Source organism: Protopterus annectens, chromosome 5.part0 (assembly GCF_019279795.1).
Source record: "Protopterus annectens isolate FY-2018-M chromosome 5.part0, PAN1.0, whole genome shotgun sequence".
Lineage (NCBI taxonomy): Eukaryota > Metazoa > Chordata > Ceratodontiformes > Protopteridae > Protopterus > Protopterus annectens.
Window position 1 is genome coordinate 274,571,998 of NC_056735.1, and position 15,866 is coordinate 274,587,863.

The 15,866-nt window shown below is 45.0% G+C and overlaps 1 protein-coding gene across 1 annotated transcript in view; it reads left to right on the forward strand.

Annotated features, from left to right (window-relative positions):
• The window catches only part of RRP1B (ribosomal RNA processing 1B), a 1,940,580-nt gene that overhangs the window by 369,645 nt on the left and 1,555,069 nt on the right, over positions 1-15,866 (forward strand). The gene's annotated exons all lie outside the window — the stretch shown is intronic.

Sequence of the window (15,866 nt, forward strand, 5' to 3'; positions counted from 1 at the left end):
ATTCTGTCCTGAACTGATGGGACTCTGCCATTGCTAAAGCTCATGGCAACCAAAAACTATTGAGCTTCTCCCTTACCCACAATGCACCAACCTCTGTTGCCTCAAATCTGATTTGCTGCTTCCAGGAAGATGTGGTCATCCAACTCACTTGAACTTCATTTGTGATAAGTGCTGAAATTTTATATTTCCTCATATTTTTTAATATTTTTTTTTCTGATAAATCCCTTACCAGTCACCTTACTATTTGTGTGTGTGTGTGTATATATAATATTTTTTCAATTTCTGCTTTCTCTTTTTCCTGTACTTCCGTATGCCTTGGATACTATCATTAGTATCTCCTTTTTCTCCTACAGTACTTGTAGTTCTTAATACCATTGGTGGCAGTATTCTGTTTTCTTCCTCTACAAAACTAGTTTTTGATACCATTGTTGGTAGCCTTTTTCCTTATTTTTCTTGTACTTCTCTACTTAAAAAAATTCCTGTCTGACTTTGCTGTCAGTTAGAATAACTTGTCTCCTTTTCTTAAAATGGCAGATAAGCTGGCTGGCTTTAAAAAGTGAGTGAAGTGTGGCCATAAAATGCCTGTTTCTGATGCCCATGATTTATGCATTTATTTGGGCCCTCTTCACTTACAAGAGACCTGCTGCATATGTCATATATATGGAAAAGTTATTTTGGAGGGGTTTCCTACCAAGACTAAGCATAAGAAACCCTCTTCCTCGAAGCTGTCTTCTTCAGCTTCAGATCCTTCTAGGAAGAGGCTCTCCTCTGATCCTGTCTCAACCCCAGATCCGAAAAAGTCTTAAGTTGCAGGATCTGACCGAACCTTCAGATCCAACAACATCCAAATCTCTTGGTGAAACCATATTGGGATCCAGTGACATCTAAGTCGGATTCCAGGAAGTCAGTCATCGGATTGGACTTTACCGGACTCTACTCTAACAAAATTGGAACCATTACCCAGAACAAGGTTCTCCCCTTCCTGGGATCCTGTCCCAGACAGTACCTTCACCCTTCTTGGAGCGCTCAAAATCTCCGTCCATCTATTCCACTCTATCTTCTAGGAGTCTGGCAGAAAAAGATGTGGAGAGAATGGTGAGGATGATTCTTCTATCGCAAAGTCAGATTGGTATCCCTTCAGTTCATACCCATCTGTGTCAGGACATCTGAGTGTCTACAGTCCACCCCCCCTTACAGGTTCCTTTTCTGATGCCTTCTTTGGTTTCAGAGCTTTCGGATCATAGCTTTTCATTTCCATCTGATTTGGATCTGAGGATAACCACATATTCTGATCCGAGATTTTTCCTGAGAGGTTTGGTCCAGTTAGATCCAGGGAGGTCTGGTCCAGTTATATCCAGGGAACACCCATAGCCATAGTCTGCCAGTCAGATCCAAAGTGCTACATTCAACTTTAAAGCTTTTGGAGCTGTCTTTACACCTCAGCACTGGACAGCTCGACTCCGGCTTCCATTTCAGAGGGTTTGCCTTTGGGGTGAGGGGGGACTACAGTTCAGAAGCTTGTTTTTTCAGCTCTGAAGTCCTTCCTTCCTCCAAGTTGCTCTATCTTCAAAGCTGCAAAGAGGATGTTTTCTGGTTGGACAGATCAGTTAGAGCCACCCCCCTCTGATCCTAAATACTCTATCATCACTTCTCTGTGCTCAGAACCTCACCATCTCCTTCCACAGCGGTAAGTCAGTACCACTACCCCAGGTTCCCTCCCAGGGAATTGTAATTTCCTCTTCTGATACCTCCTAGGAGGATGTCACTGAGGAGGTCCCTAAGAAGAGAATTTGCAAGAGGAAGCACGTTCACTCCCCAGAGGAGTCTATCACCAAAGACACAGATTTTGATGAGGGCAAAGGGTCACCACAGTCAGTTTCCGAAGATGTCTTCTTTGGAGACATCCTAGAAATCCTTAAACAGAGGTGTCTGGACACCCAATAACCCTACGTCTGAGGAATCTGTTCTCCTGGAGGCTTTTGGTATTGGACCTTCTACTTCCTGAGTGACTCTGCCTGCTGGTGAGCTCATTGACTTGGTCTCACAGTGGGCCTGGATGGATCCAGACACCATAGAATCCATTCTTTGGAGACTGGACAGGATTATGGCACCACCCGTGGACCAGCAGTTGTGGAGTAAAGGGGTTCCTGTTGATGCCATGGTCATTGCAGCAGCCACTAAGAAGGAACTCTGTTCATAGGTTGGGACAAGGCTATCGGCCCTAGGGCCTATACAAGCCTAGCCATAACAATTCCTTGGCTATTTCTTCCCACACTAGTTACTTCCCTGGACCCCTGTCTAGCAGGGCGACTGACATGATCCCCGGGATGAATTTCCTTTCTCCCATCCAATCATCAAGGTTCCTTTTGAAGAGGGCCAAAGAGGCTTGACATGTATGGGCAGTCTGTTCCAGAGTTTGGGGAGTCTCTGGGTCAGGAACCTATCCCTCCAGCATGTTTTGTTTATTGTGATGATGAGGTTTAGATCCCTGGAGTGTGTGGCTCTGAGGGATTGGGATTTTTTTAAGTGTAGCATGTCCAACAGCTCTGGGTTTGACATGGCCTTGTATGTTAAGCAGAGATTGCCTCAGAGTAGACGATATGTGATGGAGTTTTTTAAGGCGGTCAGCATAGGGCATCTGCTTTAGGCTTGTGATTTTTTTAGTGAGGTATTTCTGTGGCCTTTCCAGTTATTGCAGATGTCTTGAGAGGTACATACCAAATGGGACGTTGTATTCTATAACTGGTCTAATGAGGGATGAGTACAATGGGACAATGACCTCCTTTTTTCTGGATGAAAAGCCCTTGGTGATGAGGTGTGCCACATAGAAGGATTTTCTGACTGTTGTGGCGATGTGGTTATTGAAGGTGAGACCACTGTCCACTTGTGTCCCTAAGTCTCTTATGACACTTTTGGTGTTTAGTGTACTGCCACCTGTGTAGTAATTCATGGGGTACATGTTTTTTCCCAAAGGGATAGCTATACATTTCTTGGCATTGAGCTTGAGCCCATGGCTCTGGCACCAAGCATTTGTTTCTGTAAGGCTCTTTTGTAGAGTATCCACATCATTTGGAGATTCAATAATGGCTCCCAGTTTGCAGTCATCTGTGAACTTTGTTAGCCAGAGTCCCTTAATGTTGGCCTGTACTTCAGAGAAGTAGATGCCAAACAAGAGAGGCCCCAGGACTGAACCCTGAGGTACTCCACTTGTCACTTGTCTGGAGCTGGATTTGGTGTCAGCTACATTTACAGTGTGGGTTATGTCAATAAGCCAGTTGGCAACCCATCAAGTGACTTAAGGATTAATGCCTAGCTTAGTAAGTTTATCTATGATTCCAGAGTGGGGGATGGTGTCAAAGGCCTTGGCGAGGTCCAGATAGGCTGTGTGGACTGCCTTACCCTTGTCCATGGCTCTGGAGACGGATTCAAAGAAGTCAGTCAGGTTCAGGAGACAAGATCGGCCCTTTACAAACCCAAGCTGGGTGGGGTCCAGTGTTTGAAGGTTGCCAATGTCTTTGTTTATAAGTTCCATGGTAATACGTTCCATGTCTTTGCAGATCAGGCTCGTCAGACTGATGGGGCGGTAGTTCCTGGGATCCAAGGTGGATCCCCCCTTGTGGAGTGGGATAACTGTAACTGTGCGCCACTCAGTGGGCACGAAGCCTGAGGTGGGAGTATGATTAAACATGACACTTAGGTGAGGTGCCAGTTCATTTTGTAGTTCATGTAGTACACAGCCCGGGATGTCATCTGGCCCCCATGGATGCTGTATTCTTAGCTTTAGAGAGTGCATTTTTTTACCTGTGTGGCCGTTATTACCAGAATTTGGCAATCTTCTGTCATTGAGTAGCATTACCTTCAAATTTTGCATGCTTGTACCAGTTACGCTGGTGGTTTCGTCCTTTTGAACATTGCCTAAAAAAGGCACTATAGGGGTGGCAAGAGCCTTAGCCAGTAACATGAATCCCAGGGGCGACAGGTGCAGACCATCTTTGGCAAAGCATCGTGGTCGGTCGATCATGTCGTCTCAGGAAGACAGATACTGGATCCCCTTTGAATGACACCAGAAGTTTAGCCAATTGTTGAAGTCAGTCATTTTGTCCTTATATTGTGGTATCATTCTGGGCGAAGGCAGTATGCTACTCAGGGCTAGGGTCATACCTGCCTGGGCCAAATGATCCGAGAGCTCTTCCATGTCTCTTTTGATGTAGTCCAGGGAGAAACGTCTCAAGTCATTCACTCCAACATGGACAATGACAGAGTCATATTTGTACTTGTTGTGGAGTGACTTGAGTGCATGAGTTATGTGGCAGGTCCTGGCACCTGACAGGCAGCTGACTGTAATTTTGTCCTTGTTCAGCCTGGTGAGTGGGACATCAGTGTGCCTGACGATAGAGTCACCTATGACTGAAGTGTTAGGTACGTTGTCTTACCTTAGGGGCTGTTGCTGTGTGGCACACTGGTGTTGTGATGTATGTTACACTTTGGTTGTGATTGGTGTTTGTTTGCGTTTCAGCTTCAGAGGTCCTTGTTGCTTGGGTAGGTTATAGTTAAGGGCCTCTGCATGTGTGGATTTAGTGTTGCTATGTGTGGGTGTTGGTGGTGTGAGTTTACAAGGGCTATGTGTTGCTTGAGGTGTAGGGTGGGTGTTAATCTTCTCCTCTTGACTGTCTAGCACAATCTTGGGTGGAGAGAGCTTTGCTTCCAGTTTGGCTATGTAAGTGCATCTCTCACAGGTTGTAGTGTTGGGTGGTAGGAGGAGATGGTTGTCTGTGTACATGAGGCAATTGCTGCATTGTCCCAGTATGCCCAGATTCACCAGGTGGACAGGAGAAATCACCGGAAGCTGACCTTTGGACATGCCTGGTTTGGTGCTTTTTTTTTTTTTGAAAAGTACAGGAGCTGTTTTCCCTTACAAGATACTTTGCAATTATAGGCTGTTTAGTGCCTATGATTAATTTCTCCTTATTAATAAGGAGAGTTGAGTGCTTGTATCAGTTTAAGGCTTCCTAGTGCTTTCCAGCAGGTATTAGAGTAAGTGCTAGTCACAGGGATGCTTAAAGGTAAGATGAAAAATAAATTGACATCCTAAACACTGCAGTGTGCACTCGAGAAGTTAGATGTGAAAGTAGGTAACTTAAGTTTTACCTGTCTAAAAGTTTTAGTGGAGAGTCACTATTTTTAAAACAGCAAGATAGATTGAAAGGGGGTGATCACTTTTGTATTCCGGTACTATTGAGTACAGTAGAATGGCCAATAAATTTAAATAGTTGAAGGGGAGTGATTTCACAAAATGATAATTTTGTGCTTACTCACACAAGCCAGTGAAAGCAGAGAGGAAATGAGATATATGGTCAAATTAACATAAGAGGCAGGCAACTAGAAAGATGGTGGTATTTAAGAACATGACAGTGACGGGGTGGTGTGGTGAAGAAAGTTCCACTCTCCATCCCCCCAACAGGGAGTTGCGAGAGTTGGAGAGATTTGGGAAGTGTATATACACCTCATCCACTTTTGCACTGAGGTCTCTCAACTACTTGGCACAAGATTACAGAGGGATTTGATTAAGGAGTTATCAACTACCCTCTCGGGTGCTGTTTCAGAGCAAGTTCAGGCTTCTGTAACTTCCCAGCTGATTACCTGTCAGTCCATATCCAATTCATCCATGAGGTTTATCTCAAACCTAACAAGGGGAACCTCAAGGGCTGTTTTCCCTTACAAGATACTTTGCAATTATAGGCTGTTTAGTGCCTATGATTAATTTCTCCTTATTAATAAGGAGAGTTGAGTGCTTGTATCAGTTTAAGGCTTCCTAGTGCTTTCCAGCAGGTATTAGAGTAAGTGCTAGTCACAGGGATGCTTAAAGGTAAGATGAAAAATAAATTGACATCCTAAACACTGCAGTGTGCACTCGAGAAGTTAGATGTGAAAGTAGGTAACTTAAGTTTTACCTGTCTAAAAGTTTTAGTGGAGAGTCACTATTTTTAAAACAGCAAGATAGATTGAAAGGGGGTGATCACTTTTGTATTCCGGTACTATTGAGTACAGTAGAATGGCCAATAAATTTAAATAGTTGAAGGGGAGTGATTTCACAAAATGATAATTTTGTGCTTACTCACACAAGCCAGTGAAAGCAGAGAGGAAATGAGATATATGGTCAAATTAACATAAGAGGCAGGCAACTAGAAAGATGGTGGTATTTAAGAACATGACAGTGACGGGGTGGTGTGGTGAAGAAAGTTCCACTCTCCATCCCCCCAACAGGGAGTTGCGAGAGTTGGAGAGATTTGGGAAGTGTATATACACCTCATCCACTTTTGCACTGAGGTCTCTCAACTACTTGGCACAAGATTACAGAGGGATTTGATTAAGGAGTTATCAACTACCCTCTCGGGTGCTGTTTCAGAGCAAGTTCAGGCTTCTGTAACTTCCCAGCTGATTACCTGTCAGTCCATATCCAATTCATCCATGAGGTTTATCTCAAACCTAACAAGGGGAACCTCAAGGGCATTGGGTTCAGGGATTTTCATAAGGAGACATGCTTGGATGCTTCTTTGAGTTTGTGGAACCCTTCAAGTCCACATTTGTCAATGCCCCCTTTAACAAACCATCCTTATTTGGGCTCAAGGTAAAGGACACTCTCTCCAGGTGTGAAAAGGATGGAAAGACCCTGTCTGCCATGGGTGTGCGTTTTTCATCCCTTCAACGAGCCTTTTCCAGGAATCAACGAGGTGGTCAGAAAATGTGGTTCAAAAAGTGTTGGGGTTATTTCCAGGACACAGGTGGAGGAGGTTCCCCCAGAGGTAGAAGAGAGAACTTTTATGGATGTTGCTGCTCACACGGCAGAGGTGACGCACAGAATCAGGGTTCCAGAGATTCATTCTGTGACGAACCCTACCAGAGCTCCTGATTGGTGGCCCAATTGCCCACCAGTGGAGGCAGTTGGGGGACGATTATCTCTGCACCAAAGAGCTTGGCTAGATGTAACAAAAGATACTTTGGTACAGAAGATTATTTCCAGAGGATATACAATACCTTTTTCCCTTCCACCTCAAGTCTCAAGAAAAATCCCCGGGAACAGGTAGCAATTCAAATACAAAAGCTGCTAGAAAAAAAAAGTCATCCAAGGGGTCCCACCAGACCAGATAGAATGTAGAACTTATTCAAGGTTCTTTTTAGTGCCAAAGAAGACCAGGGATTGGAGACCAATTCTGGATCTCACCAAACTAAACAAGACTGTCCAAAAAACAGATGGTCATGGTTCAGTCCATTCTCCCTTTTTTGGGCAAGGACGACTGGATGTACTCAATAGATCTTCAGGACGCGTACTGTCATATAAAGATGAACAGATGATCCACAAGGTAATTACACTTCTTGCTGGGAGTCGGTCATTACCAATTCAGAGTACTGCCCTTTGAACTCGCCACAGCCCCAGGGTGTTTACCAAATGCATGGCAGTAATAGCAGCTCATCTCAGACCGCAGGGATTCTGATTGTTTCCATACTTAGATGACTTGCTCATATCCACTCTGACCAGGCATCAATTCATGCTGGCAAAGGACCAGGTTCTCCAGATTATTTCCCTTCTAGGGATGACCGTAAACTATAAAAAAATCTCATCTACAACCTGCCTAGAGTTTATAGGGTCAGTTTTCAGTATGAAAACTACCATTGCATCCCTGCCACTATTGAGAGTTCAAACAATAAGGTCACAAGTCAAAAAGATAATCTGCAATGCCACAATTTTGGCCCATCTGATCCTTCAAGCCCTGGGATCAATGGCTGCAGCAATAATATTAGTACTGCTAGCCTGATTTTACATGAGAATTCTTCATTGGATGCTAGATTCTTAGTGGTCAGTTCTACTTCACTCTATCTCCTACCAGATAAGAATCACTCAGACATGCAAGAGAGACCTGGATTCATTCAGACCAAGTTCTTCTAGGCTGGCCATTCTTTCCCCCTCAATCCAACGCCATAGTTACCAAGGACGCTTCCCATTTAGGGTGGAGGGGCATTATCTGGGAAAGATGGTCCAAGGCACCTGGTCCCCTCAGGAGACCAAATTGCATATAAATGTCCTAGAGATGCGAGTAGTGCTGCTAGCATTGCAGGCATTCCAGGATGCTCTCCCCTTATGGACCATTGGAATACAAACAGACATGTCACTGGTTTGGTAATTCAACAAACAAGGAGGAACAGTCCTACGCATTGTGTAGAGAAGCTCTCAGGGTGTGGTAATGGATGATCTCTTCCAACCGCTTTCTCTTAGCAATGCACATTCTGGGGAAACCCCAAGTGATAGCGGACAAATTGAGCAGGTACATTCTTCAACACCACGAATGGTCCTTCAACAAGAATGTTGCGGACAGTATATTTTGTTAGTGGGGTCAGCCTTGCTGCGATATATTTGCTTCCTCCTGAACAACCAGTGCAGCAGCTACTTTGCCCTAATCCCCCCAGAGGGGGAATATCCGGGGAATGCTCTACTTCATGATGGGGGCCCCCCAGTCTTCTGTATGTGTACGTGGCCATTCCTTTGATTCTCAAATTCCTTCAGAAAGCTTCCTGGTTGAAGAGCAAAGTCATACTCATTGCCCCATATTGGCCTTGTCAGATTTGGTTTGCAACTGCAGTCCTGACATATGGGTTATCCTGCCTCAGGCAGCCCCTCGGTCGGCCGGATTCCAAAGTCTGGGTCCTGCGTCGGCTGATGTTGCCCTCTCCCCGACGTCAGAGCGCCTGGGGTATAAAAGCATCAGCCGGCGACATCTTCTTCAGTCTTTCTTGCCGCGCGGTGCCCGAAGCAGAAGCAGTTCGCAAGTGCCGGTCGGTCAGCTCCTGTGTTTCAGTTACCGAAGTCATCTAAAAGCTAAGTACCCCGTTGGGGAACATTTTTTCTTACCTCATAAGGGCTTCCATTCTTACTGCCTTCCTTGCCTGGGCCCAGACCATGACGTCTCGGCCTGTGCTGCCTGTGCTTGCTTTAATAAGCACACACTCAGGCGCCGGGCAGAATTTGCCGAAGACTTTTTTGGCGAATCTTTCGCATATATCATGCCGTCAGAACAACCGACAACACAAGCTACCAAAAAACGCAAGGACCGGGACCGACATCCTCGGCCCGTGTCGTCCACCGATACCACGCCTAAGCCCTCCGCGAGTGCATCGGCCCCTTTGGAAGCGGTGATTCTACCGCCCCAGGCTGACGACATCGCTTTAACGCGTTCTTCGGTCCCGGAGATCACAACGGTGCCGGTTGTTGCTTTCTCACCAGAAACCGAAGCTCTAGATTTACCCGACACCATTCCTGTGGACAAGGTTACCCCTGCACATGGGGCAGCTAGGCCTCCGGTATCCATGTCCAGCAAGGCCTTTGCACGTGCCAAGGCTGCCAGCCAGGCCAAGGCTCATCCTAAACCTACTGTTCAGGGCCCCTCTTCTGATAGACAGATCATGACTCTTGCTGCAGATCTAATCTCTCTTATCAGGGGGTCTCAGCCGCACCCAGACAGAGGTTCTCAGCCGCCTGCAGATAAAAGGCCTAGAACTGAGCAGGCAGACACCCTCTCTTCAGATGAAGCCTCTGGGGATTCAGAGCACTCAGATACCCAGGAAGAATCCTTCCAGGCCTGTGAGGACTCGGATGCTGAGGATTCAATTCCCTCTGCCTCCCCTCCAGAGGATATTTCTTTTGGTGAAGTTCTCCACTCCATGAGAGAACATTTTCAGTGGCAGGGTCAGGAATTTTCTGACTCCAGGAAAAGGCTACGTACCTTCCTTAAGCTACCCCAACACAGACCTTTAGCTATTCCTCCACTGCTGGATGTCCTTGATGATGTATACTCAGACTCCAGTGCTTCGCCTGATTCTCTCCCTCCTGCTCCTGTCAAGCCTGACAGATATTACAGGGTATCTGAAACCCATCAGCATCTCTTTAGGGCCCACTCTGTGGATCTAGAAACTATTTCACAGGGCCCCAAGGCAGTGGCTACTTCCTAGGCCAAAAACCCTCTACCCGCTGACAGGGAAGCTAGGTCCCTGGAGAGATGGGGCAAAAAAGTTTATACCTCTTCCACCCTTGCCATGAGGTCACTCGACTGCCTTTTTCATATGTTTCAGTACCAGGATTACTTAATGGATGATTTGCAGAAAAAGTTAGCCCCTCCTGAGCCTATAGATAGAAAGGCATTGCAGGATCTGGTTCATAACACTCAGCAGGTTAGCTATCATTTTCTTCAGTGTGGTTATGATGCATTGGAAGCTTCATGTAGGGCAGCCATGACAGGGGCCGTTATTCGTAGACATGCTTGGTTAAAAGAACAGCCTCTGCCAGACCATGTTAAAGTTAAGCTCCTGGATGCACCTCTGGAAAAACAGAAGCTTTTTGGTGCTAATGCACAGGATGTGTTGAAGTCTATTGAGGAAAAGGCTAAATCAGTACAGACTGTCAAGGATTTCCTCCAGGTTCAGCCCCCCAGATTCAGCAGGAATTGGCCTTCAAAGAATTGGTCCTTTCCAGACTCAGACAAATTACAAAGGGGAAAAAACAGGCATGCTCGAGGTAGAGGGCAATACCGAGGCTCCTACAGGGGCCGCCAATGGCAACCACCAAATCAGAGAAGTGGCGCAGGGAGTTCACCTGCACCACAAGGACAATCACAATGACTTGACTTTCACTCCCCCTACCAAGGCTCAAAGAGAAGCACCTCTAGGCGGAAAATTATCCTTATTCTCAAAGAACTGGCACATTTTAACCAAGGACAAATGGATTCTGGACATAATACACAGAGGCTACAGATTCCACTTCCACACCTTACCAACGAGACAAGGCATGCCAAACCTGCCACAAAATCAAAGGGCAGAGGCTCTCTTACAAGTTTCAAAGCTGTTACAAATAAAAGCTATAGAAAAGGTTCCTCCTCAGGAACAAGGCCAGGGATTCTATTCAAGGCTGTTCCTTGTTCCAAGAAAAGAAAAGCAATGGAGGCCTATACTGGACTTGTCCATTCTAAACACTTTTCTCATTGTGCCAAAATTCAAAATGCTGACGTTACAGCAACTCCTTCCCATGCTGGGCAAGGGGTCTTGGCTGGTTACTCTGGACCTCAAGGAGGCATACCTGCATGTCCCAATCAGACACAGCTGCAGAAGATACCTCAGATTTCTTGCAGGAACAGAGCATTATCAATTCTCAGCATTGCCATTTGGCTTATCTACTGCGCCCAGAGTGTTCACGAAATGCCTGGCATCAGTAGTTGCACATTGCAGACTCCAAGGGATGCAAATATACCCTTACCCGGACGACTGCCTCATACAAGCAGACAGCAAACAAACCTTGGTAAAAAACTTGGACTATGTCATTCAGTTGCTACAGGCTTTGGGATACACAGTCGACATTCAAAAATCAAGACTACTGCCATCCCAAAAGATTATTTTTCTAGGAGCAAACCTGGACACACAATCACAAATGGCTTTCCTCACAGAGGAGAAACAACAGCATTTACTAGATTACTTCAAAAGCCTAGCAAAAGTTACCCAGCTGACCGCAAGGAAGATCCTGCAGGCCCTGGGTTTCATGGCATCTTGCATTCTTCTGATCCACATGAGAAAGCTACAGTGGTACCTAAAAAGCTTATGGTCTCAACACAGCCACAACCTAGAAGACGTAATACCACTCATCCCATGCCTGCAAAGGGAATTTTTGTGGTGGGCTCAAGCAAGCCATTTAAACCAAGGCATGCCTTTCAACAAGGTTCAAGCAAGTCAAACCATTACAACAGACGCCTCAGATCATGGATGGGGGACGCACATGGAGGACAGATGCATTCAAGGTCAATGGACTCCCACGGAAATGCCTCTGCACATAAATCAAAAAGAGATGTTGGCAGTGATGCATGCAATAGAAGCCTTTGGAAAATCTCTTCAACAGGGCCATCTGCTAATAAGGACAGACAACACCACAGTCATGTGGTATATAAACAAACAAGGAGGCACTCACTCGTACCCCCTCTGCAAATTAACAATGGCTCTTTGGGAAAAATCCCTGAAACTGAACATCCACTTGCAATCCCAGTTTGTTCCAGGCAAGGACAATGTTCTGGCGGACAAGTTGAGCAGAAATTTCTTGGACCCGCACGAATGGATGCTGCATCCACACATTTTCTCACAAATAACAAGTGCATGGGGAAGACCGGACATAGATCTCTATGCTTCTCACCTCAACCATCACCTGGAGAAGTTCTGTTCAAGGACGCACCATCCTCTAGCCTGGAGAACGGATGCCCTCTCCTTCAGCTGGAATGCCCTAACAATTTATGCATTCCCTCCTCTACCATTACTGACCAAGGTGTTACTGAAGATCAAAGCAGACCAACCAAAAGGAATTTTGATAGCTCCAGACTGGCCAAGGCAGCACTGGTATCCATTGCTACCGAGCATAACTCACACCAAACCGTGACCCTTGCCTCAATGGCCTCTGCTTCTAACACAGCACAATTACAGGACTGTTCATCAAAACCTGCAAACTTTGCAGCTGACAGCTTGGAGGGTTCCATGACTTTCACCCATACCTCTCTTTCAGAAAAAGTACAAGAAATCTTGCTGGAAGCATGCAGACCTTCCACCAGAAAAACCTATTCAGCCAAGTGGAAGAGATTCATCATCTGGAATGCCAGCAAGGGTCAAGATGCATCAGTAATGAGCATACCACAGATATTAGAATACCTGGCAGAAATGTTTCATAGTGGCCTCTCATATTCTTCCATAAAAATTCACGCTTCAGCAATCTCAGCAAAATACAACTGTGACCCACCCCTGTTTTCACATCCCTTGCTAAGACAGTATCTAAGAGGGATAAAGAATATCAAACCTCCCAGAAAACCACCAGTACCTGCATGGGACCTCAATTTCGTCTTGGAAAAAAATTAACTCTTCCTCCTTTTGAACCAGCAGCATCTTTAGAAATGCAATTTCTCTCCTGGAAAACTGTTTTCCTGTTGGCAGTTACCTCAGCAAGAAGAGTCTCGGAGATACAGGCCCTGATGGCAGTACCTCCCTTTCTCATTTTTCATCAGGACAGAGTTTCTGTAAGAACCAATCCTTCATTCATGCCAAAAGTGATATCCAGGGTGTCTCTAAATCAAGCAATTCACCTGCCTACCTTCTTTCCCAATCCTCAAAATAGGGGGGAAAAGCTGCTGCACACTTTGGACATACACAGACAATTACGTTACTACTTGGACAGAACCAAGACCACCAGAAAGTCTGACCAACTATTTGTAGCTTATGCTGCTGGAGTGCAAGGAAAGGCAATCTCCAAACAAACAATTTCAAAATGGATTGGACACCGCATCAGATTCTGTTACTCTTTCCATGGAAAAAGTGTGCCAGCCAATATTAGGCCACACTCCACCAGAGCTATAGCCACAACCACAGCCTTTCTAAGAGGTGTGGCTACAAAGGACATTCTAGAGGCTGCTACATGGAGCTCCGTGCACACATTTACCAAACACTACAACCTGCCTTTATATTCCAGATCCCGAGCAGGCTTTGCTTCGGCAGTCCTGCAGGGCTTTTTAGCTACACCATCCCTTTCTTAGATCCTACCACCCCCAGCTTGGCTATGGTATTCAACCCATATGTCAGGACTGCAGTTGCATTCTTGAAGGACATAGTACAGTTTTGTACCTACCATAAATGTAGATGTCCGATAGATATGCAACTGCAGTCAGGTTTTCCCTACCTCCTACCCCTCTGTAATTCTCCTTGGGTTCACTCCCCCTTTTTCTAATTAGCTGGGGATATCTGTTATGGTGTATCTGTTTATTACTGTTGTGCATGTCTGGAATTTTTTATCCATTCTCTAAATTTAGCCTTCCTTGGAGGGCACCTGGCATCTGGGGCAAGAAACACTGAAGAAGATGGCGCCGGCTGATGCTTTTATACCCCAGCCGCTCTGATGTCGGGGAGAGGGCGACATCAGCCGACGCCGGACCCAGACTTTGGAATCCGGCCGACTGAGGGGCTGCCTGAGGCAGGACAACCCATATGTCAGGACTGCAGTTGCATATCTATCGGACATCTACATTTATGGTAGGTACAAAACTGTACTTTCAACTACCTTGTTTCTGGATCCAACTCCAGACCTTCTGTCTCACCTGACAGATGTGATGCACCCTGATCTGGCAAACCTCGGGCTGACTGCCTGACTTCTCCAGTTCCATTGATAGCCAGGCAACCAGTGCTCTATTCTCCTGTCCATCATATTTTGATGTCCTCCCACAAACCTTCCACCAGGAAACTATATTCCAGTAAATGGAAAATATATGTTTTTTGGGTTCAAAAACATAACACTGAAACTTTTACAGCTCCCATACATAACATATTGGATTTTTTTGTCACATCCCTTTGATGAAGGAGCTAGTTCTTCTACAAAATCCAGTTAGCAGCAATATCAAATTTCCATGTAAGGATAAATGGCTCGTCAGTAGCATTTCATAAGTTAAGTAATGCATTTTTAAGAGGCATACTACTCTTAAGGCCTCCCTTTAAAGATCCTACTCCTTCTTGGGACGTAAATTTAGCATTGCAGAACCTTACTCAACCATAATTTAAGTGACCAGTTAACTGTGGTCTTGTATTTCTTTCATGGAAGACCATTTTCTTAGTAGCAATTACTTCGGCTCTAAGAATTTCTGAGATCCAAGCATTTTCTTCAAAACCACCATACATGATTTTTCATAGGGACAGGGTGACCTTAAGTACCAATGCTTCATTCCTTCCAAAGGTGGTGTCAGAATTCAATATTAATCAGTCTATTAATTTGCCTGTATTCTTCCCCAAATTCTCTAACAAAGGTGAATATGCATTACACTTATTGGATGTTTACAGGCAATTTTGTTTTTATTTGCATAAGACAAGGAACTTCAGGACTGTTTTTGTTTCATTTACAGAACTTTCATTGGGTAAACCAGTTACCAAAGTTACATCATCTAAAAATCAATAACAAATGTCATTTCCTTTGTATATAATAAATTGGGCATCACTTTGACAAAAAAACATTCAGGCTCATTTTACTAGATCCATGGCAACTTCCGAATGTCCATGGATGATATTTGTGCAGCAGCTACTTAGGCTTTATTACTCATTACAACTTTAGATCTGGTCTCCAGAGGAAGGGCATCATTTGGTTCTGTGGTGGTCAGGAATATTCTTCCTTGAGTCTGCCCTGGGAATTGGGTAGCTGGGGACTCTGTCCCATCAGTTGAGGATAAAATGAAAGTTGACATCATCAGATAAAGAAATTATGTACTCACCATAATGTTCCATCTCTGTTGTCCATCTTCATTCTTCCTCAACTCCCCTTCCTCCAAACCCCATCCTAAAGGTTTCTGGAACCAATAGTGTGTGGATGGACTTATTTGTCTTTATTATATGTGTATCTCCAGAGATAGCTTCTCCATAGAAATTTCATCTTTTGTTTTTTGTTATAGCAGCAAACAGGATCTGAGATAAAAGGGGTTGATGCATTGTTGGTAAGGGAGAAGCGAGAGGGTTTTTGGTTTTCATGAGCTTTAACAATAGCCGAGTCAGATCATTGGTGTCAGATCCGAACCCAGCAGTTGAGGAAGAATGGAAATGGACAACACAAATGGAACGTTATGGTGAGTACCTAACATTTTTTATCCATGCTAATATACATGGTAGAGCCTGTGATCCTATTAAGCGGTGTGTGGTTTTGCCTGGTCTTTATAGCTCTCCCAGCTGGGAAAACACATGAATGCTTTCAGAAAACATTTTTTTAAAGACATTTCTCTCTCTATCAGATTGCCTGCTAGTGACATGAGAACCAGATACAGGACTAG